The following is a 25,834-nucleotide window of genomic DNA, read 5'->3' on the forward strand; positions in this document are numbered from 1 at the left end:
AAAAGCAAAACTCAACTATATGGTGCCTATAAGAGACTCGCTTCAGCTTTAAGGACACACATAGGGACACACATAAGGGACATGCATTCCCTTGGTTACTATCATCAAAGGCTTCCCCGGGTGAATATTGTTAAAGCTTCTATACAAGGAGTGATATTTTTTATTCCAACTGAAGGAATAAATTTTGTGGCCAAATAATAATACTATTGGAGAACTGATTGAACTCAGCATGCCCACATTAAAGGCAGACTGATAGCGGCTGCTTTCAGGGTACCTGTAGGCAACATTGAGCCTAAAGGAAACCTACTGTACACCTTCCTAACCAACCCGGGGAGATCCAAGGCCAAAACTTTGTTCCATACACCTACTGGATCCAGTTAGGAGCTATCCAATATATTTCCCAGCTGGTGAAAAACACACTTCAGAAACTGAAACATACATACACCCAAAGGCTATCAAACATTAGACAGGATTCATCAGGGGTTTTAATAAATTTACAAACGTGTATCCAACAGCATCATCCTGCAACTTGCAGTATGAAGTCAGGAGGATGCTTTTGAAATCGATGATAATGGTCTGATCCATTCTTTTGGACTGCCACACTTGTATCTACTGGATGCTACACCATGTTGCATTGATCCCTTTGCTTACTGATGAGAATTGGGAGTGTTCTCAGTTTTTCCCATCACCAACGCCACTGCGCATGTGTTTTTGTACACCACAAGTACCAGGCAGTGGACTTCCTGGAACAGAGAAAAAAATGGCTTTATTATTTTTTCAAGATTTAAGACCTTTGGCTCAAAGCAGGGACTCTGGAATCATATTGCTTGATTTCAATTCTGCCACTGATCTGCATGGGCCAAATGCCCTTGGACCAGTGGCTGAACCTCTCAGAACCTGTTTCCTCACCTGTAAGAGGCTGGTAATCATTGGTACTGTAGTCCTAGGAGTGTCACAAGGAAGCATTACTATTTACGTACAGCACTTAGAAGAGTGCAGGGCACGGGGTCCCAGCTGTATAAGTTGCTTTTCATAGATTCTGCCAAATTACCTCCCAAATGGATTTCTTGCACCACTGTCACAGGGCTTTTCACCTAACCTTTCCCATTCCCATAATGGTTAAGCTTTTGGAAGCTTGTCGTCCTAGAGTGTAAAACCCAATTTGTAGTTTTAGTTCACATCTCCAAGATCAGCAGTGGTGAGCATCTTTGTCGGTGTAACTGGACACTGAGACTCTCTCTTCTTTCAATTGCCTCAGAGTGGCGAAAGAGCTGAGGAAGTGAGGTCAACCCCAGTCTGTCCCCAAAATCCGCCTGCCAAGAGCATCTGATGGAGGAGTTGAGGCAGAGATCTTACAAAACAAAAATATTACCCCTTTGCCCCCTGGCCACATATGGAGAAGTACCCCGACCACTGATCACTGACTGCGGGATTCCTCTGCCCATTCTCCTATTGGGTCATAAGGCCTGTGGTGGAAGGAAGGCTGGCAAATGTTTTTAGCACATTCTAGGTGCCCAGCGCCTCCATCCTGATGTTTCATCCTCACCTTCCAGGAGACCAGGGCCCTCAGTACCTTCCTGCTTCCAGCTCTACCCACTTTGTACAGAGTCAGGGCTCAGAGCTGTGACTCTAATCGGAAAGGGAATACAGGACAGCAGGAGGCTTGAAAGAGTTACTCGCACAATCACCTTCACTCGCCAATTCGCCGACTGGCCTGTTGGACCTTGGCTTGGCAGCAAACCAGAGAAAGCCCTCGTAACCCATTGGTTACGCCTCGAGGGGCGGGGCCAACAAGTCGTACCCTGGTTGGAGGGAACCGGACCAATGACGAGGCTGCAGCACGGGTGTCCCAGGCACGCCGAAAGCCTGGCACCACTTGCAGCAGTCTTGTGTGTGGGATACCTGTGCTGCTTGACCGCTTGCTCAAGATGCTGCCATCCTCACCTGCCCTGACTGCCACCACCACCACCACCGTAACCTGGTTGATGAATCGTTGCCAGCCCAGGTCCAGGGGCCACCCAGATCATGACATGAGCTCCCTGGATGATGAGGTGTCTTTTTAGGGAGCGGGTTTCCGCCCAGAGAGCAGGGAGCCGACCCCTGCCCCTCAGGCCAGCTCTACAGCCCTGGGGGAACCTGGACCAGGCCCCGAATCGAGGGCACCACAAAGTGATGAGTGTGAGGATGGGGATGGGTTCCCAAACCCTGAGGGCTTCAAGTCAGAGCAGGAGGTGCTGGAAGCTAAAGAGCCGGTGCTGTGGGGCCACGAAGGCCAACCTGGCTCCCTGGCCACAGACAAGGGTGATGGCCCTGCAACTGGCTGACAAGTCTGGTGGCAGCCATCCTGCAGCAGCTGAGTGACCTGGACGTACTGGGCATCTGCACATACCTGTCCCCAGAAAGCTATGCAGTCACTGAAGTGCCCATCTTGTGGGCCGACCTCAAGGGAGGTCCCAGCAATCTATGCATGGCTGCCGAGAGCTGTGGGGAAGGGGTGCCTGTTGCAGCCTTCCCTCTCCAGGTGGGTGAGCCCAATGTGGGCCAGGCCTGGGGGACCCTAGGAGAGGCACTAAGAGTAGGTTGATCATGGCTGATCACCAGGGCTCCCCACTCCACGTGGAAGGCCTGTATGGGCTGCTGTCTGACCTCAAGTCTTCTGATGAGTTCAGTGAGATAGACCTGATGAGGGTGAACATTTACCCCAAAAAAGGAGGCCAGGTCAAGTTCAACAGCCAGGAGGATTCCAAGGACACACCCAGACATTCGAATGTCCAAGGCGGGGAGAACTCCTTAACATGCCAGGCACTTTCCTGTCCTCGGCTCTGCAAGGATTCACTTCAGTGTGGAAAGGCAGGACAGGCAGGGCAATGGAGATTTGGACATCTCTCCCCCTAAGAAAATGCAGAGCGTGTTCTGGGGGAAGGGGGGCATCCAGCCCACCTACCCGGGAGTACCAGTAGCATCAGCTACTGCAGCTGCTGCTACAGGTAGCCGCCGTGGGCCACTCCTAGGAGGAAGGGGGCCCAGGAAAAGAAATCCCTCGAGGGAGTCTCCAAACCTGCCCTGGGGAGAACCTTCCCTTCCTGGGAGCAGCGAATCTTGGCTACTCCACTGGAACCAGCCACCTTGCCCCCAGTCCCCGGGATTCTGCTGCTTGGGAGCTCCAAGAGGTATACCTTGGTCCCTTGTGGAGCCCAAGAGTCCAAGCACACCAGCACTGGGAAGAAATCTGAGGCCAGGCAGGCGCGAGAGGCAGTGATGGCAATGGCTGTGATGGGACAAGACAAAAACCCAAATAGAGAGCCAGTCCCAAAGGGCCAAGTGAGTAGGCCAGGCCCCTCCTCACTGCATATTCTTCCCCCTCCCACCTTCCCCAGGACACACTTCTTCACCTGTACTCCCTCTGTCCATCCCTCAAGGGTCGTCGTTGGGAGCCCCTTGGTAAGTGGGTCATTAGGATGCCAGATTGGGGTCCTTTTACAAGGGACGATCATTAAGGTAGCACTTTGGGTGTGCTGAGCTTGGTCCTCCACCCTTGACCTGTTCCCAGCCTACTCCGTGAGGCTGGGGCTGGAGTGGGAGGGAGGGCTGGTAGCCAAATTAGGTCAAGGGGACCCCTTAAAAGCTTCACAGAGTTTCGATATTTAGTCGCAGCACTCCTGAATCCTGTTTCCTGGCTGTTCCGCAAACCTTTGCAGGGGGCAGGGGATTTCTCAGTGCCACACTGTTGTCCTCAGCTCAGCTCTGCCTGCTGGCCTGGGGCTGACTGATGGAGAAAGTGCTAAAGAGATTAACATTGCAATTTTCTTCCCAAATCCCTGCCTCAGCCTGGTCCCAAATCACAGGTTCTCACACACACAGAGACATAGACATACAAATGCACTGGTATACACACACACACACACACACACACACACATACATACACACACACCCCCTTAGTCCAGATTGGTGAAAAAACTTTCTTTTAACTGCCCACTCGCGGACATGGCCATCTCGTCCATGGGTGCACTGTGGAGAACCCAGCAGTGCTGACCTCAACATCATAGGCCCCCAGGATCCAGGAAACTCAGAGCCCTTGGCCATGAACCAGAAAGAAGTCATGCCCAGAGGGCCTGGCCCCTCATGTGAGTGTCCTGGGTTTTGATATGGGGGAAGGGGACCAGGGGTGAGGGCAGAAACCTCTCTCTCTCTCTGTCTCTGTATGTTGGGGGCTCAGCCTTGTTCTCAGGCCGCTTCTTCCATGGGAAATAGGGTGTCAACAGCCCTGGCCCCATCATCCTCTGTGTGGGATTTGTTCAGCAGGGTTGATCAGTGGCAGTGCCCCAACAGCTACTCCGGCTGTAGACCTGCAGCATAAAAGCCTTTTTCTGTGAAGTGCTGTTCACCCACCTTGCTCTCCCAGGTGCTGGCTGTGGCTGCCTCTCTGAGAAGCTCAAACCCAGAACCTCAGTCATTGGGGACCATCATGGTGAAAATGCTGCCCCTGGGGAACAGGGGAGGCAGGCCCAGAGAGAAGGTTTGGGCTGCCAAGCTGTGCAAGGGAGGATTGTTGCCAGCAGATTGAGGTGCTGCCTCACCTCACGTTAGACCCTGCTTGGCCCTCCTGGGAGGGCCTCCCTCCTCACTGGGAGCCTGGGAAGCTGGATTGTGTGTCCTTTCCCTTTCAGGTGAACAGAAACAAACTGACCATTCCCCAAGACCAAAAAGGCAGCAGCAGCCACCGGTACCCAGGCTGTCTTTGGGCAATACTTCCTCTTGCTCCTGAAATGCATGCCAAAACCCCAGGGTGGAATCTGGATCCAAGATCAACTGACGTGTGGGGCCCCCCTCCCTTGTCCCCATCCCACATCCCTATGTGGGAGCCCACCTCCTTTCCACTGAGGAAGTCTTTCCCTTGCTAGTCTAGACAACTGGCTTTGGGATGGAGGGCCCAGGAGAGAGAAGGTGGAGGAGAGGGGAGGCGGGTGTATACTAACCATTTCTCTTCCTCCTGTGTCTGCTGGCCTAGTGTCTGGTGCTACAGAGAGAAATAGACGACCTTAAGGAGCAACTTGGTATGAGGAACCAGGGACAGAGAGCAGCGGGTTCTTAGTGCAGAAGCGGGGTGGGCACTTTGGGTGGGGTGGGCTGCAGGTACAGGGGGCCTCACACAAATCAGCATTCCTGTGGGGAGAACCAAGCAAGCCTGCCCCTGGAGCCTGCTGTTCAGCTGGGTGTGCGGATAAGTAGCAAAGTACTGTGTGCACTGTGTGCACACTTTGCCAGCCAGACAAGCCCTAGAGAGCTCCTTTTGATAGTACTTGTAGAGATGCCTTGTTGAACCTTCTCTAACTGCTGCTTTGTGTGGCCTCTGAGGTTCTTGTTGGATTGGTTATTTGCTAGACAATTTTTTAGTTTGAGAGCTGCAGACACATTTTGGTTCCTTTTATGAAACGGCTCCACATTTAACTCAGGAGATGGAGAGTTCTTTGCATCGGGGCTGAGGGGGGGTGGGTTTCAGGTTGCAGGGCTAGGTGGTTCCCCCAGAGACAGGGGGACAGACTTCTATATCCCTCTGTCTGATGCGCCTGCTTATGCCTCTCCCTATTGCAGCCTCCATGCAGCTCCTGGCTGACAAGTTCCAAATGCTTTGAAGTGAGTGTTACGCACTTCATACCCCTTCCCACAGTCCTGGCTGTTGAGCAGGGCTGTGGGCTGGCCCTGGCTTGAGGCTATTCCCTGACAGCTGTTTCACAGGTTGAGCCCAGCATCTTCCTGCAAGAGGAGCAGATATTCCCTCCTGGGCTGGCGGGCTGTGGCTAAATGTTGCCTCCTGTTCTGTCTCCACCACAGCATTCTCTGCCCCTTGTTTTGCCCCCTCTCTGCCCCAGTCTCACAGCAGTTTTTGATTAAAGGACTTCTCGTGTTCTGTGTTCTCTCCTTTCTCTGGGGGATAAGGGTTGGGAGAATGGGGTGAGGTCTGGTGGGAAGCTGCTCCATATCAGAGCGTTTTCCAGAACAGTACCTCTGGAATCTGTGGTGGGGACTCTGGGTCAGCCTCTGCTACCATCTGGGCCATCAGGCCAGTGGAGCACCCCTGGTCTGGGTTCTGTGTGGGCTCTGTCTGGCCACATTGGTATGTTCTCCCTTTCCCCTGAAGGCCCTCTTCTAGTTCTCTAAACACCCTTCTCTGGGGTTTGGCGGTTCCCATCCATCACTGCCAGTCTGCCTCTGTGTCAGAAGGAACTCATGACCTCCTTACAGAGCTTCAATCATTCACCCTCCCCTCACTGAACTCATTGTCCATCTTACCCTGACTACTCTGCTTTCTTGTGAGCACCCTCGAACCCTCCCCTGGCTTGCCATTGGTGACCTTGCCTGCACGTGTAGTTCAGCAGGTGGTAACAGGCACAGGTGTGCTCATCTTCCCCCTTCCCAGGCCCTGTCCTTTCAGTGGAGTCCCTACTGCCCCTAACCCCAGCTGGTGCCACCTTGCTTGCTGGAAGCTGCACACTGTCCTCCTGTCCTATTTAGCCCTCACCCCTGAGACTCAGGCACCAGTAATTCTGCTTCTTCTTCCTTGGATTCTTTAAAGGGCTTGAGGATGAAGCCTGGACCCAGTGAGATGGACAGCAGAAGGGAAGGTACAGGGAATACAGGCGAAATACTAGTCTCCAGGCAGGGGGTCGGGAGAGGCATCTGGTGCCAACCCAAGGCAGAGTGCACCCTGGCAGCTAGAGATGGATGGTGCAGTCTTTTGAGTTTTCACATCCTTCCTGCCCTAGCCAGCTGATCACCCTTGCCTCCAGCCTGAGCCTCTGTATACCATTGAGTGGAAATTGGCCCATTGTGCTCTATGGCAAGTGTGGTTAGTAGGTCTCTGTTCTTGCAAGGTCCCCGTCAAATACTGTTCCACCAGACCCATGACACAGAACTTCCAACAAATGATATTTCCCAGAGTATCCCGTCTCAGTATCCCAGACTATCCCTTTAGGGCACATGACAATAAGCCTGAACTCCATGTTCAACTTCACCCTCACTGGAGTTTGGGGAGCACTTCCTTTCCCTCAGCCAGCACTCCAGGACTGTGCCAGCCTGAGAATCAGAGGGACATATCTCTGTTCGAGTGAAGTGACTTCTGCCTGACACCCTTCCTGAAAGACCAGGGTTTTATTACAGAAAAGGGAGTATGATGGTAAGTAGCACATTCAAAGTTGGTACCGGGGCATCTCTGTGTGAATAAAAGTTTTCAGGGATAATGCCCTTGAGGCATAAAGATGTGATTCGGGGAGTAATGGAAGTAGAGACTGCTCCAGATTCTGTAAGGCACTGAGTGAGCCTAAAAAAGGGTTGGATCCCCATTATTCAAGGGGTGTTGTCACATTCCCAAAATGTAGGAGGGTGATGATGCAGGAGGCACAAAACCTCAGGACTCTCAAAGTGCTGGAGTCGCTGGAGGAGGCTCTGGATCCTACCTTGCCATTCTATGATATCTGCCAACTGCTGAGGGTGTGGATGAATGAAAATGGGAAGGGTGGCTCTGGAGAGTACCAGGGATACTGCTGCTCATCTTAGAAACAGGAGACGACCCAACATGAGTTACCTGAGGCAGGGGCAAGGTGGGTGCCATAAGGAAGCAAAGTTAGGAGTGACTGCACCTGGGCAATGGGGTGCACGTCCCCCATATTCTCACATTGACTCCCTTCTGGGGTTCTTGGCATGAGGTCAGGTGGACAGACCACGTGTGGGTTGGGACAGTCACAGACTCAGGGTCAGAGTAGAACATTGGTGGAACTTCCTCCTTCCACTCAGACTCCTCCCTGGACAAGGTGGTCTGGATCATTTAATAATACAACTCTGACCCTGACCGTGATCCAGTGGTTAATTCCTGGCAATGTAGAACATCTCACGGTTGTCTGAGTAAATTTGGCAGAGGCCTTCCAGCTGAGGTTTCTGCCCACTGAGACATGTAGGTAAGCTGTGCCTGGGGAGAAGTCAAGCACCACCCTTGGGCAGAGAGGGACACGAGGCTGTGGTCACCAGGGTGAGGAAGTGGAGAAGCTCATGGAAGCGGAGGTGGGAGGGTGTGAGCACAACCCTTTGTTCACTTTTTACCAGGCTCCCTTCCCTCCTCTGAGTACACAGTTCAGACCAGCTACCTCACTATAAACATATACATCACAGGCCTTGCCTCAGCCCCAAGCCTTCCACTTCCAGTGGGAAATCTGTGGCAGGGCCCGAGGCATAGGTGAAAGAAATACATCCTGGTCCCAGGGGTAGGAGGAATGCCGAAGCCTGGCCTCATTCATTGCACCTCTATTGCCTTTCTGCCTCATGCCTTTCCCTTCTCCAGCCTGGGAGACAGTGGCAGCTGCCTTGGAGAGCCCTAGGCCCTATCCTGCCTGGTTCTGCTGCCTGTCCAACTCCTGGGAAGTTGTTCCTTCCCCATCACATCCCCACCTCACCAGCACCAGCCCCAGGTCTACCGCTCTCTCTGGACTCTTGAGCGAGACCGGAACAAGCAGAGAAGGTAGAGTAGATGAGCCCTGAAGAGGGCGCTGGCTGTGATGAGCACAGTAATCATGCCCAAAGATGTCCAAGTCCTAATCCCAGCAGTTGGCTTATATGTTCCTTTGCATGATAGCAGTGAGTTAAGCTTGCAGATGCAATAAAGACTGCTACTCAGCTGACTTAAGGTGGGGAGACTCTCACTTCCAATAGGCAGGTCCGGCCGGGCACTTTGGGGCTGCCGGGGTTGCCATGTGGACTGTCCCTGTGTGACCCAGGGAGCAGCGTTTGAAGGACTACAGTGTGCTTGTCGTACCTGTGCTTGTGCAATGCTGACGTCCTGATGAGTACCACTCAGATGCAGATGGAGGACTTTTACAAAGAAGATTCACTTTGTTTTAAAAGATTTATCATTTCTATTTCATAAAATAACCCATGCAAACATAGAAGAGAAATTACATTGAATTAAATATGAGTTAAACAGACAATACATATACACATTATAGAGAAGGTAAGCCCTCAATTTGACAAATATGTAGGTAACAATCAACCCATGTCACTATACCCAGGTTACATAAGGTACATTGCACATTCAAGAGCCACCTATATATCCTTTTCCCTGAAGGAATCCTCATGGATAAGTCTGCCTACTGCCTAATTCCATTTTCTTTACATCCTTGAGGAGGCTGAACTATAGGGAGATAAGACAGATTGGGGGTTGCCAGCATCTGGATATTGAGATACGGGGTTAAACAACAGAAAAGCATGAAGCAATTTTGCAGGTGATGAAAACGTTTTGTGTTTCAAGTGAAGGTGGTTCCATGAGAGGATGTGTTTATACAGGCTCAGAGATGTTGTAAGTAAACTGTATTATTGAGATACAAATACCCTTTTCAACAACACAAGAAACGACTTTACACATGGTCTCACCAAATGGTCGATACCGAAATCAAATTGATCACATTCTTTGCAGCTGAAGATGAAGAATTTATTTATAGTCAGAAAAAACAAGACCTGGAGTTGACTGTGGCTCAGATCATCAGATTCTTATAGCAAAATTTAGGCTTAACCTAAAGAAAGTGGTGAAAACCTCTAGACCAGCCTGGTATGACTTAGATCAAATCCACTATGATAATGGGGCAGAGGTAACAAATAGATTCAAGGGATTAGAATTTGTAAACAATCTGTTTGAAGAACTATGGACCAAGGTCTGTAATACTGTAAAGAATCTGAGAAGAAATGGATATATGTAGATATATAACTGAATCACTGTGCTGTACACCTGAACCTAACACAACATTGCAAATCAACTGTACTCTAATTAAAAATAAAAATTAAATTAAAAGAAATATTTTTAAAAGTACATTATGAATACATATTGACACTACTTATTTTTTTTTCTAAACATGATTTTCTCCCACAAACCTTATTCCTGATAAGGAATGTTTTGTCACCTTAAATTTAACCAAGTTTGTATTCCCAACACTCTACCCCTGTAACCAAAACGGAGTATGCTGGGCCGATTGACTGTATGAACCTGTTGTTTCAACTTCTAGTGTTAATCAGTGCTGCACTGCCCACCGTATTCTTTAAGGTCTTGGGAGTGACTCTCGATCTTACAACCCAGCACCCAGCACTTAATCCGAATAAGCCCAGACATCACTGTTACTCATTGGCAACCCAGATCTCTGACTTGATAATTCAGAGGAACGTATTTCAACACATACTGATGTCTCTAGGATGTGACTGGATCAGACACAACACAGCCCTACAGGAATAAGCCCTACAGGAATAACCCTTCACCGAGGTTCCAAGGAACAATTCATGTTCAAGGATGTGGCCTTAGAATTCACTCAGGAGGAGTGGGAATGCCTGGACCCTGCTCAGAGGGCCTTGTACAAGGATGTGATGTGGGAGACTTATAGGAATCTGGTCTCTGTGGAGATTTCTCATATACATGTGATCAAGAAATTACAACTGAAAGCAGACACTGATAGAAGTCAAGTATTCCAAAAGGTGAAATTGCCTAGATATGGAAGAAATGAAAAGAGACATTGTTACCTCAGAATCATTAAGGAAAATATATATAACTTTGCGTCTCACCAGAAAAATGAGGTAAGAAGTTATAAAGGAATGTTTATGGGTTTCCCTGGTGGTTCGGCTGTTAAAGAGTCCACCTGCAATGCGGGAGACCTGGGTTTGGTCCCTGGGTTGGGAAGATCCACTGAAGAAGGGAAGGGCTACCCACTCCAGTATTCTGGCCTGGAGAATCCCATGGACTGTATAGTCCATGGGGTGGCAAAAAGCTGGACATGACTGAGCGACTTTCACTCACTGTATTCCTGGGAAGAATCTATTCATGGCATATTATGTATTTTCCTTTTTCATATCCTGTAGGATTCAGTTTGCTGATATTCTTTTTCTGGTTCTTGCTTCTATGCCCTGAGCATTAAATTTTGATGAAGTCCAATTTATCAAGCTTTTTTTTTTTATGAATCATGTTTCTGGTGGTGTATCTAAGAAATTATTGCCTAACTCATGCTTACAAAGATTTTTCTCCTATGATTTCTTTTAACAGGCTTATAGTTTTAGGTTTTACATTTGAGTCTCTGATTCATTTGGCATCAAGTTTTGTGTGTGGTATGAAGCAAGGGTCTATGTTTGTGTTTTTTCATGATGATATCCAGTTGTAATAACACCACATGTTGAAAAGACTATCCTTTCCTCATTGAATTGAAAATTATTGACCATAAATATAAGGATTTATTTCTGAACTCTCAATTCTGTTCCAATGATTTATTCCTATGCTAGTATCACACCAACTTGATTATCTGTATTTTTATAGTAAGTTTTAAAATCAGAAAGTGGATGTCTTCCAGTTTATTCTCCTTTAAGATAGTTTTGGATGTTCTGATTTTTTTTTGCATTTCCATATGAATTTTTGGATCAGCCTGTGCATTTCTACAGAGAAAGCCTGTTAGACTTTCAATACAGATTGCATTGACTCTATATATCAATTTGGGGAGAATATTGAGCCTAAATATTGAGTCTTACAATCATGAACTTTCTATTTACTTAGATCATCTTTAATTTCCTTCAGCAAACATCAATTTGTGTTTCTCAATGCTTAAGTATTATATTTGGTTTATTAAATATATGCATAAGCATTTAATTCTTTTTGATGCTATTGTAACTAGAATTAAATGTTTCTTACATTTTTTGATTTTTTGTTATAGGTATAGAGCAACATGTGTGTCAGTCACTCAGTCAGGTCCAGCTCTCTGTCCATGGAATTCTCCAGGCAAGAATACTGGAGTGGGTTGCCATTCCCTTCTTCAAGGGATCTTCCTGACCCAGGGATCGAACCTGGGTCTCCTACATTGCAGGCAGATTCTTTACCATCTGAGCCACCAGGAAAGCCCTGTATATAGCAATAAGATTTATTTTATGTATTAATCTTACATTCTGCAACCTGTTGAACCTGTTTATTAGTTCTACCATTAGATCCATTCTTGTGGATTCCTTAGGATTTTCTGCATGATATCAAGTCATCTGAGAATAAAAAAATTATTCTTTCCTTTCCTATCTGGATGACTTTTAGTCCTTCTTCTTCCCTGTTTGAACTAGCTCAAAATTCCAGTGCAATGATGATTAAAAATAGTGAGCATGTCTTTGTTGCTAACCTTTAGGGAAAAGTATGCAGTCTTTCACCACTAAATATGATGTTAGCTGTAGGTTTTTCATAGATATTCTTTATCATGTGGAAGAAGTTTCTTTATATTCCTAGTTTTTGTTGTTTTCACCGTGGGAGGTGGTAGGATTTTTGTCAAACGCTGTTTATGTGCCAGTTAATATGATCAAGTTTCTTCTTTTAATGTAGTATATTATATAAATTAATTTTTAGATGTTAAATCAACCTTGAATTTCTAGAATTAATCCCACTTGGTTATGATTATAATCCATTTTATATGTTTCTGAATTCAGTTTGTTAATATTTTCTTGAGGATTATTTCATATTTATTCACAAGAAAGGTTGATATGCAATATTCTTTATTTTGGATGACTTTGTGTGTCTACAACATCAGGGTAATTGTGCTCGTCTTAGCCAATCACTAGCGATACTATTGGCTAGAAATACCTGGACTCCAAGGTGAGCCGCCACAGATATTTCCCCTTTCAGAATCAATGTCTGGCTACAGTCCACAGGGATGCAAAGAGTCAGACACGATTGAATGACTGAGCATGCATGCACGTTGTGGTTGAACTAGCCTTCATGGTTCTTATTATAATTGTAAAATGCTTTTCAGCATTAACCATCAGAAAACTTTTAAAGGACAAAGTTTATTACTCACAAGCCCTGGAGGGTATGTGGCATGCCTAGGACCACACAGAAAGGTAATGAGTGGAGAAAGAGAGCTGGGACCTGGGGTTATATTTTTATCAGGGTCAAGAATAGGGGACTTAGTGTTTCTCAGATTTACTCTTTATTAATGAATTTTAAAACATAAGAATGGGAATTAAAGGACAAGAAAGGAAGAACAAGCAGCCAAAAGCTCAGTTATCCAAGTCAATTGAAGATCTCTAAAACAAAAAACAAAGGAAACTTCAGGGATATGGTAACCTGGCTCTTTACCTAGTCGTGTAACTGGCTATTTGTTGTTGCTGTTGTTTTTGATCTAGCTGTCTTTCAAGTGGTGCCTCAGCAATCAAAAGCTTAACGTCAGGCAATTGTATTACAATTTTAAAAAAACTGCCACAAGCACACATTATAGTAATATTGTCCTACTAGAGCTCATCCGAAAGTATCTATTCCTCCTCTATTTTCTGGAAGAGTTTTTCAGTTCAGTTGCTCAGTCATGTCTGACTCTTTGCAACCCCATGGACTGCAGCAGGGCGGTCTTACCTGTCCATCACCAACTCCTGGAGCTTTCTCAGACTCATGTCCATTGAGTTGGTGATGCCATCCAACCATCTTATCCTCTGCTGTTGGAAGAGTTTTTGGATTGTTGCTATTATTTTCATCAGAAATGTTTGATGTTTAATAGTGATGTCATCTGATGACAGGAGCATCATTGTGGGAAAATTTTTAATTATTAATTTGACTTATTTTCTATCTTTTATTCAGTCTGTTTTGAAGTCACATCTTTCTACAAATTTTTTCATTGCATGCATGTGTCTGATTTGTTGGTATAAATTTTTTATACTATTTTCTTATAATTCTGAAAATTCACATATACTCAGTGGTGATGTCTCTCTTTTCAGTCCTGACTTTAATTACTTAGGAATCCCCCCTTTTTTTTTCCGTCAGTCTGCCTAAGGTTTGTGATTTGTTATCTTTTTAAAACACCAACTTTTGGTTTCATTGTGTTGTCCAAAATATTAATCAATAGTCAAAGTAAGAAAGAAATAAAGAATTTAACAGAGCCAACTTAAAGGATTATAACTTGGCAGACAGTGTTTCAGAAAACTCTAAGGACTGTACCACCCATTTAAGGCAAAACAGTTATATAAGTTTTTGAGACAAACTAGTATAGTGATACCTTACATAGTTCCAAGTATGAGAATAGTGGGTATTAATGACCTATTACAGGATTGAGAAAGGAAAGCAGTCTTCTTGGAGATTACATTGATTGTGCCAAGAGGATTTCCTTTTGTTGAGTGTGTAGGCATTTCTGTATCTTCTAAGGGGATCTAGTCAATGTATAATATGGGTGCACAAATCACACTAAAGTGGAGGGTGAAGTGGCTCAAATGGGCAGAGAAATTTTATGTTTAAAAGTCTTTTGTCCTAACTTGAAAATAAATTTATTTCATCAATTGCCCTTCTGATCATTAACCTTTCAATAGAAAGCATTAGGTGATCGAGTATTTGGTCCCTTGATTCTAGGGTGGTTTTTTACCTGCCCGGGTCCATCATTTCCCTCCCTCCTGAATCCTAACACCTGGAATCCTTCTTTCATTTTAGGAAGTGGTAAAGAATTTGCCAACACTGCATGAGATGTGGGTTCTATCCCTGAGTTAGGAAGATCTCCTGGAAAAGGAAATGGCAACCCAGTCCAGTATTCTTGCTGGGAAAATCCCATGGATATAGGAGCTTAGTGGGCTACAGTCCATGGGGTCTCAGAAAGGTGGACATGATTTAGTGAATAAACCAAGAACACCAATAGTAAGATAAACTGGCAGACAATAAATGTCAACTCCAAGTTGTCCAATAGGACCTACCCCAATTTTACCTTGTGTGTGTGTTGTACATGTGAATTATTTTAAAGAGAACTACAGACGTGATCAATAGTTTCAAGTTGTTTGTTGTTGTTCTTAGTTGTTGTTTAGTTGCTAAGTCATGTCCAGCACTTTGAGACACCATGAACTAAGGGCACCAGCCTTTTCTGTCCATTGGATTTTCCAGGCAAGAATACCAGACTGAGTTGCCATTTCCTTCTCCAGGATATCTTCCAGACCCAGTAACTGAACCCAAGTATTCTGCATTGGCAGGCTATCTATTTACCACTGAGCCAACAGGGAAGTACTACAAGTTGTTTAGATATCCTTATCTTACTAGGAGCAGGTGATACACAGTGCAAAAAACAAGACACTATCACTTTGTAAGATACACAAACTGTAATCAAAGTTGCCAATAGGAGGAACAATATCATTAGTAAAGATTTAAACAAGTACTCTCTTGAACCAACCATTTTCCTCGCATTTCCCTTAAACTGGGAAGAGATCATTCAGACTGGAAATTTAACTTTTCATATACATCATAAAGGGGGTTACATTAGAAGACTCATCAGGTATAAAAATACAGCATTCACTATGTATTATAGTACAAGGTCCCCCTTGGGAAGCTGTTGGAATATTGAGGGCCATGCATTCTGCAGGACTGCTTTTCTCATCATGGAAATTTCTGAATTGAGCAACCTAATGGCTTGGTTACTATCATTAAAGGCTTCCTGGGTGAATTTTCTTAAAGCTTCTATATGAATTTTGTTAAAGCTTGTATATGGAATATCTTCTATTCCAGCTGAAGGAAAAAGTATTGTGGCCAAATAATCATACCATTGGAGAACTGATTGAACCCAGCATGCCCTCATTGAAGGCAGACTGACAGCGGCTGCTTTCAGGGTACCTGTAGGCAACATTGAGCCTAAAAGAAACCTACTGTACACCTTCCTAACCAACCCGGGGAGATCCAAGGCCAAAACTTTGTTCCATACACCTACTGGATCCAGTTAGGAGCTATCCAATATATTTCCCAGCTGGTGAAAAACACACTTCAGAACCTGAAACATACATACACCCAAAGGCTAGGAAACATTAGATAGGATTCATCTGGGGTTTTAATAAATTTACAAATGTGTATCCAACAGCATCATCCTGCAACTTGCAGTATGAAGTCAGGAGGATGCTTTTGAAATTGATGATAATGGCCTGATCCATTCTTTTGGACTGCCACACTTGTATCTACTGGATGCTACACCATGTTGCATTGATCCCTTTTTTTACTGATGAGAATTGGGAGTGTTCTCAGTTTTTCCCATCACCAATGCCATTGTGCATGTGTTTTTGTACACTACAAGTACCAGGGTGTCTCCGGAAGATGTACCTGGCAGCAGACTTTCTGGAACAGAGAAAAAAATAGCTTTTTTTTTTTTTTTCAAGATTTGAGACCTTTGGCTCAAAGCAAGGACTCTGGAGTCATATTGCTTGGTTTCAATTCTGCCAGTGATCTGCACGAGCCAAATGCCCTTGGGCCAGTGGCTGAACCTCTCAGAACCTGTTTCCTCACCTGTAAGAGGCTGGTAATCATTGGTACTGTAGTCCTAGGAGTGTCACAAGGAAGCATTACTATTTATGTACAGCACTTAGAAGAGTGCCAGGCCCAGGGTCCCTGCTGTATAAGTTGCTTTTCATAGATTCTGCCAAATTACCTCCCAAATGGATCTCTGTGCAAGACGGTGGTGCACACTGTCACGGGGGTTTGCTTCTAACCTCTGCCTCTCTCAGAATGGTTAAGCTCTTGGAAGCTTGCTGTCCTAGAGTGTGAAACCCGATTCATGGTTTTAGTTTACATCTGCAGGATCAGCAGTGGTGAGCATCTTTGCAGGTGTAACTGGACACTGAGACTCTATTCTTTGAATTGCCTCAGAGTGCGGAAAGAGCTGAGGGAGTGAGGTCAAACCCAGTCTGTCCCCCAAATCTGCCTGCCAAGAACGTTTGATGGAAGTAGATGAGGCAGATTGCTTGCAGAACAAAAATAGGATCCTTTTGCCCTCTGGCCACGTATGGAGAAGTATGCCGACCACTGATCACCAACTGTGGGATTCCTCAGCCCATTCTCTCATTGGGTCGTAAGGCCTGTGGTGGAAGGGAGGCTGGCAAATGCTTTCAGCACGTTCTAACTGCTCAGCGTCTCCATTCTGATGTTTCATCCTCATCTCCCAGGAGACTAGGGCCCTCAGGACCCTCCTGCTTCCTGCTCCACCCACTTTGTACAGAGTCAGGGCTCAGAGCTGTGACTCTAATCAGAAAGGGAAGGCAGGACAGGAGGAGGTGGGACGAGAGGCTTGACAGAGGTACTCATACCACCATCACCTTTACCTGCCAACTCATCAACTGCCCTGATGACCCTTGGGCTTGGCAGCAAACAGGAGGAGGCCTTTGGCCCATTGGTTACTCCTTGAGGGGGCAGGCAAACAAGGCACGCGCTGGTTGGTAGGAACCAGACCAATAAGGAGGCCATGGCGCCGGTGTCCCAGGCTTGCTGAAAGCCTGGCACCGTTGGCCACAATCTTGTGCGTGAGGTGCCTGTGGTGCTTGAACGCTTGCTGCAGTCGCTGCTGGCCTCACCTTCTGTGACGTCCTCCACCACTGCCACCGCAACTCGGTTAATAAATCACCTCCACCCCAGGTCCGGGGGCCACCCATATCGCTACCCGAGCTCCCCAGATGATGAGGTGTCAGTTTGGGGAGCGGGTTTCGGCCCAGAGAGCAGGGAGCTGACCCGCGTCCCTCAGGCCTGCTCCACAGCCCCGCAGGGACTTGGACTGGGCTCCGAGGTGAGGACACCGTGAAGCAGCGAGGGTGAGAGTGGAGATGGGTACCCAAACTCAGGGATTCAACTCAGAGCGGGAGGTGCTGGAAGCAGGGTGGGGGCGGGGGGACGGTGCTGTGGGGCTGCGAAGACCGGCTTGGCTCCCTGGCCGACGACAAACGGGATGCCCTGCAGCTGGCTGACGAGTCAGTGGCGGCCATCCTGTGGCAACTGAGCAACCTGGACGTACTGGGCTTCAGCAGATACCTGTCCCTGGAAAGCTATGTAATCACCGATAAGACCTCCTTGTGGACCGACCTCGAGGCGGGTCCCCTAGAGTTGTAGGGAAGTGGTGCTGGCTGCGGCCGGCCCTCTCCAGGTCGGTGGGGCCGAGGCGGGCCGGGCCTGGGGGAACCCTAAGAGAGGCACTAAGAGTACATTGAACATGGCTGCGGATCACCAGCGGCCACCCTCGGAAGGCCCGTTTGGGCTGCTGTCTGACTCCGAGTCCTCTGATGAGTTCATTGAATGAGAGCTGATGAGGGTGAGCATTTATCCCAAAGAAGGAGGCCAAGCCAAGCTCAACAGCCTCAAGGGTCCCAGGAACACGCCCAAACACTCGACTGTCTGAGGCAGGGAGAATCTCCTTCACTTGCCAGGGCCATTCCTGTCCTCCGCTCTGCGAGGATTCACTTCGGTTGTGAAAAGGCAGGACAGGCAGGGCAATGCAGAGCTAAATGAACATCTCTCCACCTAAGAAAATGCAGAGCGAGCTCTGGGGAAGGATGGCCGGCGGCACAGCTATCAGGGAGTACCAGTAGCGGCAGCTACTGCAGCTGCCACTACAGACAGCCTGCCGCGGGGTCGCTCCTAGGAGGAAGGGAGACCGGGAGAAGAAATCCCTCGGGGGCGTCTCCAAATCTTCCCTGGGAGAACCTTCCCTTCCTGGGAGCAGTGAATCGTGGCCACTTCTCTGGAACCGGCCACCTTGCTCCCAGTCTCTGGCATTCCGCTGCTTGGGAGGTCCAAGAGGTATACCTTGGTCCCTTTGGGAACCAAAGAGTCCAAGCACACGGGCGCTGTGGCAAAATCTGTGGCCTGGAGGGCAAGGGAGGCCGTGTCAGCGATGGTGATTGTGGGAGAAAACAACAAGCCAATAGAGACCCATTCACAAAGGACCAAGTGAGTAGGCCAGGCCCCTCCTCTCTCCCCACTCTTGCCCCTCCCACCCTCCCCAGGACACACTTCTTCACCCGTGCTCCCTCTGTCCATCCCTCAGGGGTCATCATTGGGTGCCCTTGGTCAGTGGGTCATTAGGATTCCAGATTGGGGTCCTTTTACTAGGGGCAAACGTTAAAGTAGCACTTGAGGTGTGCTGGGCTGCGTTCTCCACCCTCGGCCTGTTTCCAGTCTCTGTGAGTCTGGGACTAGAGAGGAAGGGAGGGCTGGTAGCTTAATTATGCCAAGGGGACCCCTTAAAAGCTTCATAGAGCTTCAGTGTTTAGATGAATCACTTTCCTGAATCCTACTTCCTAGCTGTTCCCCAAATCTCCTTTCAGGGGCCCGGGCTTTCTCAGTGCTCCACTGTTGTCCCCAGCTCAGCTCTGCCTGCTGGCCTGGGGCTGACTGATGGAGAAAGTGCTGAAGATATCAGCCTTTCAATTCTCTTCCCATTCCCCTGCCTCAGCCCAGTCCCAAATCACACCTGCTCACATACACACAGACATAGACATATAAATGCACTGGTACACTCATACATACATATATATATATATACACACACATCATTAGTCCAGATTGGTGAAAAATCTTTCTTTTAGCTGCCCACTCACTGGGCATGGCCATCTTCTCCATGGGCACATCTTGGAGAACCCAGCAGTGATGACCTCCACATCAGAGACCCCCAGGATCCAGGAAACTCAGAGCCCTTGGCCCTGAACCTGGGAGAAGTCATGCCCAGAGGACCTGAACCCTCAGATGAGTGTCCCGGGTTTTGATATGGGTGGAGTGGACCAGGGGTGAGGGCAGAAACCTCTCTCTCTCTCTTTCTCTCCTAGGGGCTCAGCCTTGCTCCTAGGCAGCTTATTCCATGGGAAACAGGATGTCAACAGGGCTGGCCCCATCATCCTCTGTGTGGGATTTGTTTGGCAGAGGTGATCAGTGGCAGTGCCCCAACAGCTACTCTGGCTGTAAACTTGCAGGTTAATAGCCTTTTCTGTGAAGTGCTATTCATCCACATTGCTCTCCCAGGTGCTGGCTGTGGCTGCCGCTCTGAGAGGCTCGAACCCAGAACCACAGTCTTTGGGGACTGCAGTGGTGAAAATGCTGTCCTTGGGGAACAGGGGAGGCAGGCCCATAGAGAAGGTTTGGGCTGCTGGGCAGAGCAGAGGAGGCCTGTTGCCAGCAGAGGAGGGTGCTGCCTCACCTCACGTTAGAGCCTGGTTGGCCCTTTCCACCTCACTGGAAGCCTGGGAAGCTGGATTGGGTGCCCTTTCCCTCTCAGGTGACCAGGAACCAACTGACCATTCCCCAAGACTGGAAAGGCAGCAGCAGCCACTGGGAATGCTGGACTGTCTTCGGGTAATGCTTCCTCTGGCTCCTGAAATGCACACCCAATCCTCATGGTGGAATCTGGATCCAAGTTCAACTGAAATGTGTGGGCCTCCCCGCCTTGTCCCCATCCCACACCTGTCAGAAGGAGCCCACCTCCTTTCCACTGAAGAAAGTCTTTCCCTTGCCATTCTAGACATCTGGCTTTGGGATGCATGGCCCTGGGGAGAGGAGAAAAAGGAGGCGACAGGAGGGCAGTGTATACTAACCTTTTCTCTTCCTCCCATGTCTACTGGCCTAGTGTCTGGTGCTACAGAGAGAAATAGACGACCTTAAGGAGCAATACGGCATCAGGAACCAGGGACAGAGAGCAACAGGTTCTTAGTGCAGAAGCGGGGTGGGCCCTTGGGGTGGGGTGGGCTGCAGGTGCAGGGGACATCGTAGGGATCAGCATTCCTGTGGGGAGGAGAACCTAGCAAACCTGTCCCCGGAGCGTGCGGTGCATGATCAGCTGGGCACGCAGACAAGTAGCAAAGTACTGTGTGGACTGCGCCCACACTCTGCCAGCCATTCGAGTCCTAGAGAGCTCCTCCTGATAGGACTTGGATAGATGCCATGTTGATTTTTCCCTTTAACTGCTGCTTGGTGTGGCCTCTAAGGTTCTTGTTAGATTGTTTGTTTGTGAAACAATTTTTGAACTTGAGAGCTGCTGGCACATTTTGGTTTGTTTTAGGAAATAGCTCCACATTTAACTCAGGTGGTGGGTGGTGATCAGACCCAGAGCTCTTTGCACGGGGGCTAGTGGGGTGGGTTTCAGGTTGTAGGGCTAGGTGGTTCCCCACAGGGACAAGGGGACAGGCTATTATATCATTTTGTCTGGAGCACCTTCTTATGCCTCTCCCTGTTGCAGCCGCCATGCAGCACCTGGCTGGCAAGTTCCAGATGCTTTGAAGTGAGTGTTACACACACCGTACTCCTTCCCACAATCCTGGCTGTTGAGCAGGGCTGTGGGCTGGCCCTGGCTTGAGGCTCTTCCCTGACTCTGCTGTTTCACAGGTTTAGCCCAGCATCTTTCTGCAAGAGGAGCAGATGTTACCTCCGGGGCTGGTGAGCTGTGGCCAAGCTTGTTGCCTTCTGTTCTGCCTCCACCAGGGCATACTCTGCCCCTTGTTTTGCCCCCTCTCTGCCCCAGTCTCACAGAAGTTTTTGATTAAAGGACTTCTCATAGTCTGTGTTCTGTCCTCTCTCTGGGGGGTAGGGGTTGGGGGAGTGGGGCAAGGCCTGGTGGGGAGCCACTCCATATCAGAGCCTGTTCCAGAACAGTACCTCTGGCATCCTGTGGTGGGGACTCTGGGTCAGCCCCTGCTACCATCCAGGCCATCAGGGCAGCGGAGTGGTCCTGGTCTGGGTTCACTGAGGGCCTTGTCTGGCCACATTGGCACATCCTCCCATTCCCCTAAGGCCCTCTTCTAGTTCTCTAAACACCCTCCTCTGGGATTTGCTGGTTCCCATCCATCGCTGACATTCTGCCTCCCCGTGTGAAGGAACTCATGACCCCCTTACAGAGCTCCAACCCATCCTCCTTCCTGCACTGGACTCATTGTCCTACTTACCCTGACCACTCTCCTTTCCTGTTGGAGCACCCTCGATCCCTCCCTGACTTGCCATTGGTGACCTTGCCTGCACGTGTAGTTCAGCAGGTGGAAACAGGCACAGGTGTGCTCATCTCTCCCTTCCCAGGCTCTGCCCTCTCATTGGAGTCCCTACTGCCTGTACCGCACTCCCCCCACCCCCACCCCAGTCCCACCTTGCACGCTGGAACCTGCACACAATCCTCCTCTCCTCTTTAGCCCTCACCCCTGAGACTCAGGCACCAATAGTTTCTCTTCTCCTTCTTTGGATTCAATAAAGGGCTTGGGATGAAGCCTGGACCCAGTGAGCTGGGGAGCAGGAGGGAAGGTACAGGGAACACCGGAGACAGGCTAGTCTCTGGGCTGGAGGTCAGGAGATGCATCTGTTTGGTGCCAACCTGGGTCAGAGTGCACCCTGGCAGCTAGAGATGGATGGTACAGTCCTTTGTGTTTTCACATCCTTCCTGCCCTAGCCAGCTGACCACCCTCACCTCCAGCCTGAGCCTCTCTATACTCTTGAGTGCAAATGGGCCCATCATGCTCTATGGCAAGTGTGGTTAGTAGGTCTCTGTTCTTGCAAGGTCCCCGTCAAATACTGTTCCACCAGACCCATGACACAGAACTTCCAACAAATGATATTTCCCAGAGTATCCCAGCTCAGTATCCCAGACTACCTCTTTAGGGCACATGACAATGAGTCTGAACTCTGTGTTCAATTTCTCCCTCACTGGAATTTGGGGAGCACTTCCTTTCCCTCAGCCAGCACTCCAGGACTGTGCCAGCCTGAGACTCAGAGAGAAAGATCTGTGTTTGAGTGAAGTGAGGGTAGGTTCTGCCAGACACCATTCCTGAAAGACCAGGGTTTTATTACACAAAATGGGGCATGATGGTAGGTAGCACATTCAAAGTTGGTACCTGGACATCTCTCTGTGTGAATAAAAGTCGGCAAGGATAATGCCCTTGAGGCAGAAGGATGTGATTCAGGGAGTAAAGAAAGTAGAGACTGGTCCAGGTTCTGTAAAGCATTGAGTGAGCCGAAGCAAGGGTTGGATCCCCATTATTCAAGACGTATTGTCACATTCCCAAAATGTAGGAGGGAGATGATGCAGGAGGCACCAAACCTCAGGACAGGGTGTTGGGACTCTCAAAGTGTTGGAGTCACTGGAGGAGGCTCTGGATCCTACCTTGCCATTCTATGATATCTGTCAACTGCTGAGGGTGTGGATGAATGGAAATGGGAAGAGTGGCTCTGGAGAGTACCAGGGATACTGCTGCTCATCTTAGAAACAGGGAACCGCCCAACATGAGTTACCTGAGGCAGGGGCAAGATGGGTGCTATGAGGAAGCGAAGTTAGGAGTGACTGCACCTGGGCAATGGGGTGCACGTCCCCCATATTCTCACATTGATTCCCTCCCAGGCCTCTTGGCAGGAGGTCAGGTGGACAGACTATGTGTGGGTTGGAACAGTCAGAGACCCCAGGGTCAGAGTAGAGTATTGGTGGGACTTCCTCCTTCTACTCAGACACACCCCCCACCCCAGACCAATTGGCCTTGATCACTTAGATTACAGCTGTGACCCTGACCCTGATCCAGTGGTTATTGCCTGGTGGTGTAGCACATCTTGCTGTTGTTCGAGTGAGTAAAATTGAAAGAGACCTTCCAGCTGAACTTTCTGCCCACCGAGACATGTAGGTAAGTTGTGCCCAGGGAGAAGGCCAGCACCAGCATCAGCACCACCCTTGGGCAGAGAGGGGCCTGGGACTGTGGTCACCAGGGTGAGGAAGTGGAGAAGCTCATGGAAGGGGAGGTGGGAGGGCATGGGCACAACCCCTCATTCACTTTTTACCAGGCTCCCTTCCCTCCTCTGAGCCCACAGTTCAGACCAAGTACCTCACTATAATGTTGCTGGAAACATATACATCACAGGCCGTGGCTCAGCCCCAAGCCATCCACTTCCAGTGGGAAATCTGTGGCAGGGCCTGACCATAGGCTAAAGAAATACATCTGTGCCCCAGAGGGTAGGAGGAAGGCCGAAGCCCAGTCTCATTCAGTGCACCCCTGTCGCCTTTGCCCCTCATGCCTGTTCTCCAGCCTGGGAGACAGCGGCAGCTGCCTTGGAGAGCCCTAGGCCCTATCCTGCCTGGTTCTGCTGCCTAGCCAACTCCAGGGAAGATGCTTCCTCCCCGTCACACCCCCAGCCCACCAGCACCAGCCCCAGGTCTACTGCTTTCTCTGGACTCTTGAGGGAGACTGGCACAAACAAAGAATTTAGAGTAGATGAGCCCTGAAGACAGCGCTGGCTTGGGTGGGCACAGTAATCATGCCCCAAAATGTCCGACTCCTAATCCTTGCAGTTGGCTTATATATTCCTTTGTATGATAGCAGTTGGTTAAGCTTGCAGATGCAATAAAGGCTGCTACTCAGCTGACTTAAAGTGAGGAGACTCTCACCTCCAATGGGCAGGTCTGGCCGGGCACTATGGGGCTGCCGGGGTTGCCATGTGGGCTGTCCCTGTGTGACCCAGGGAGCAGCGTTTGAAGGACTACAGTGTGCTTGTCGTACCTGTGCTTGTGCGATGTTGATGTCCTGGTAAGTACTGCTCAGATGCAGATGGAGGACTTTTACAAAGAAGATGCACTTTCTTTTCCAAGATTTACCATTTCTATTTCATAAAACAACCCTTGCAAACATAGAAGAGAAATTGCATTGAATTAAATATGAGTTAAACAGACAATACATATACACATTATGGAGAGTGCAAGCCTTCAATCTGACGAACAGGTAGGTAACGATCAACCCATGTCACTATACTCAGGTGCCATGTACATTGCACATCCAGGAGTCACCTATATATCCCTTTCCCTCACAGAATCCTCAAGGATAGGTCTATCTACTGCCTATTTCATTTACTTCACTTTCTTGAGGGGGCCAAACTATATAGAGAGAAAACAGATTGAGTGTTGCCTGCATCTGGGGATTGACATAAGGGGTTAAACTACAAAAACCCAGAAGCAATTTTGCAGGTGATGAAAAAGTTTTTCGTTTCGATTGTGGTGATGGTACCATAAGAGGATGTGCTTAGAGTGGCTCAGAGACCTTGTAAGGAAGTTGTATCTTAATAATTCCATATTATTGAGATACTAATACCCTTTTTCAACAGCACATGAGACAGTTTTACGCATGGTCATCACCAAATGGTCACTACCAAAATCAAATTGATTACAGTCTTTGTAACTGAAGATGGAGAATCCGTATATAGTCAGAAAAAACAAGACCTGGAGTTGACTGTGGCTCGGATCATCAGATTCACATAGCAAAATTCAAGCTTAACCTACAAATGTGGTGAAAACTTCTAGACCAGTCAGGTATGACTTAGTCAAATCCACTGTGATAATGCAGCAGAGGCGACAAATAGATTCAAGGGATTAGAACTTGTAAACAGTGTGTCTGAAGAACGATGGACTGAGGTCTGTTATACTGTACAGGAGGCTGTGCACAAAACCATCAAAATGAAAAAGGAAAGCAAGAAGGCAAAGTGGCAGGAGGCCTTACAAATAGCTAAAGAAAGAAGAGAAGCAAAGATCAAGGGAGAAAGAGACAGGTATACCAAACTAAACGCAGATTTCCAAAGAACAGCACGGAGAGACAAGAAGGCCTTCTTCAACGAACAGTGTATAAAACTAGAAGAAACAACAGAAGAGGAAATACTAGAGATCTCTTCAGGAAAACTGGAGATATCAAGGGAATATTTTTCCCAAAGATGGGCACAACAAAGGACAGAAACGGAAGAGACCTAGTAGATGCTGAAAAGATCAAGAAGATATGGAAAGAATACACAGAAGAACTGACCAAAAAAGATCTTAATGTACTGGATTACTGCGATGGTGTGGTCACCACCCAGAGCCACCTATTCTGGAGAGTGACGTCAAGTGGGCCTTAGGAAGCACTGCTCTTCATAAAGCTAGTGGATGCAACAGAATTCCAGTAGAACTTCTCAAAACCCTAAAAGATGATGACATCAAAGTACTGCATCCAATATGTTAGCAAACCTGGAAGACCTACCAGTGGCCACAGGACTGGAAAAAGTCAGTTCACATCCCAATTCCCAAGAAGAGTAGTATCAAAGAATGTGC

The 25,834-nt window shown here is 48.2% G+C and overlaps 2 pseudogenes; both read left to right on the plus strand.

The window, feature by feature from the left end:
• Nucleotides 1-863: 863 nt before the first annotated feature.
• On the plus strand, nt 864-5,635 carry LOC129640099 (uncharacterized protein CXorf49 homolog; annotated as a pseudogene).
• Nucleotides 5,636-7,239: 1,604 nt separating this feature from the next.
• On the plus strand, nt 7,240-21,021 carry LOC129640100 (uncharacterized protein CXorf49 homolog; annotated as a pseudogene).
• The last annotated feature ends 4,813 nt before the right edge of the window (nt 21,022-25,834 follow it).

The sequence above is a fragment of the Bubalus kerabau genome, chromosome X (assembly GCF_029407905.1).
Source record: "Bubalus kerabau isolate K-KA32 ecotype Philippines breed swamp buffalo chromosome X, PCC_UOA_SB_1v2, whole genome shotgun sequence".
Lineage (NCBI taxonomy): Eukaryota > Metazoa > Chordata > Mammalia > Artiodactyla > Bovidae > Bubalus > Bubalus kerabau.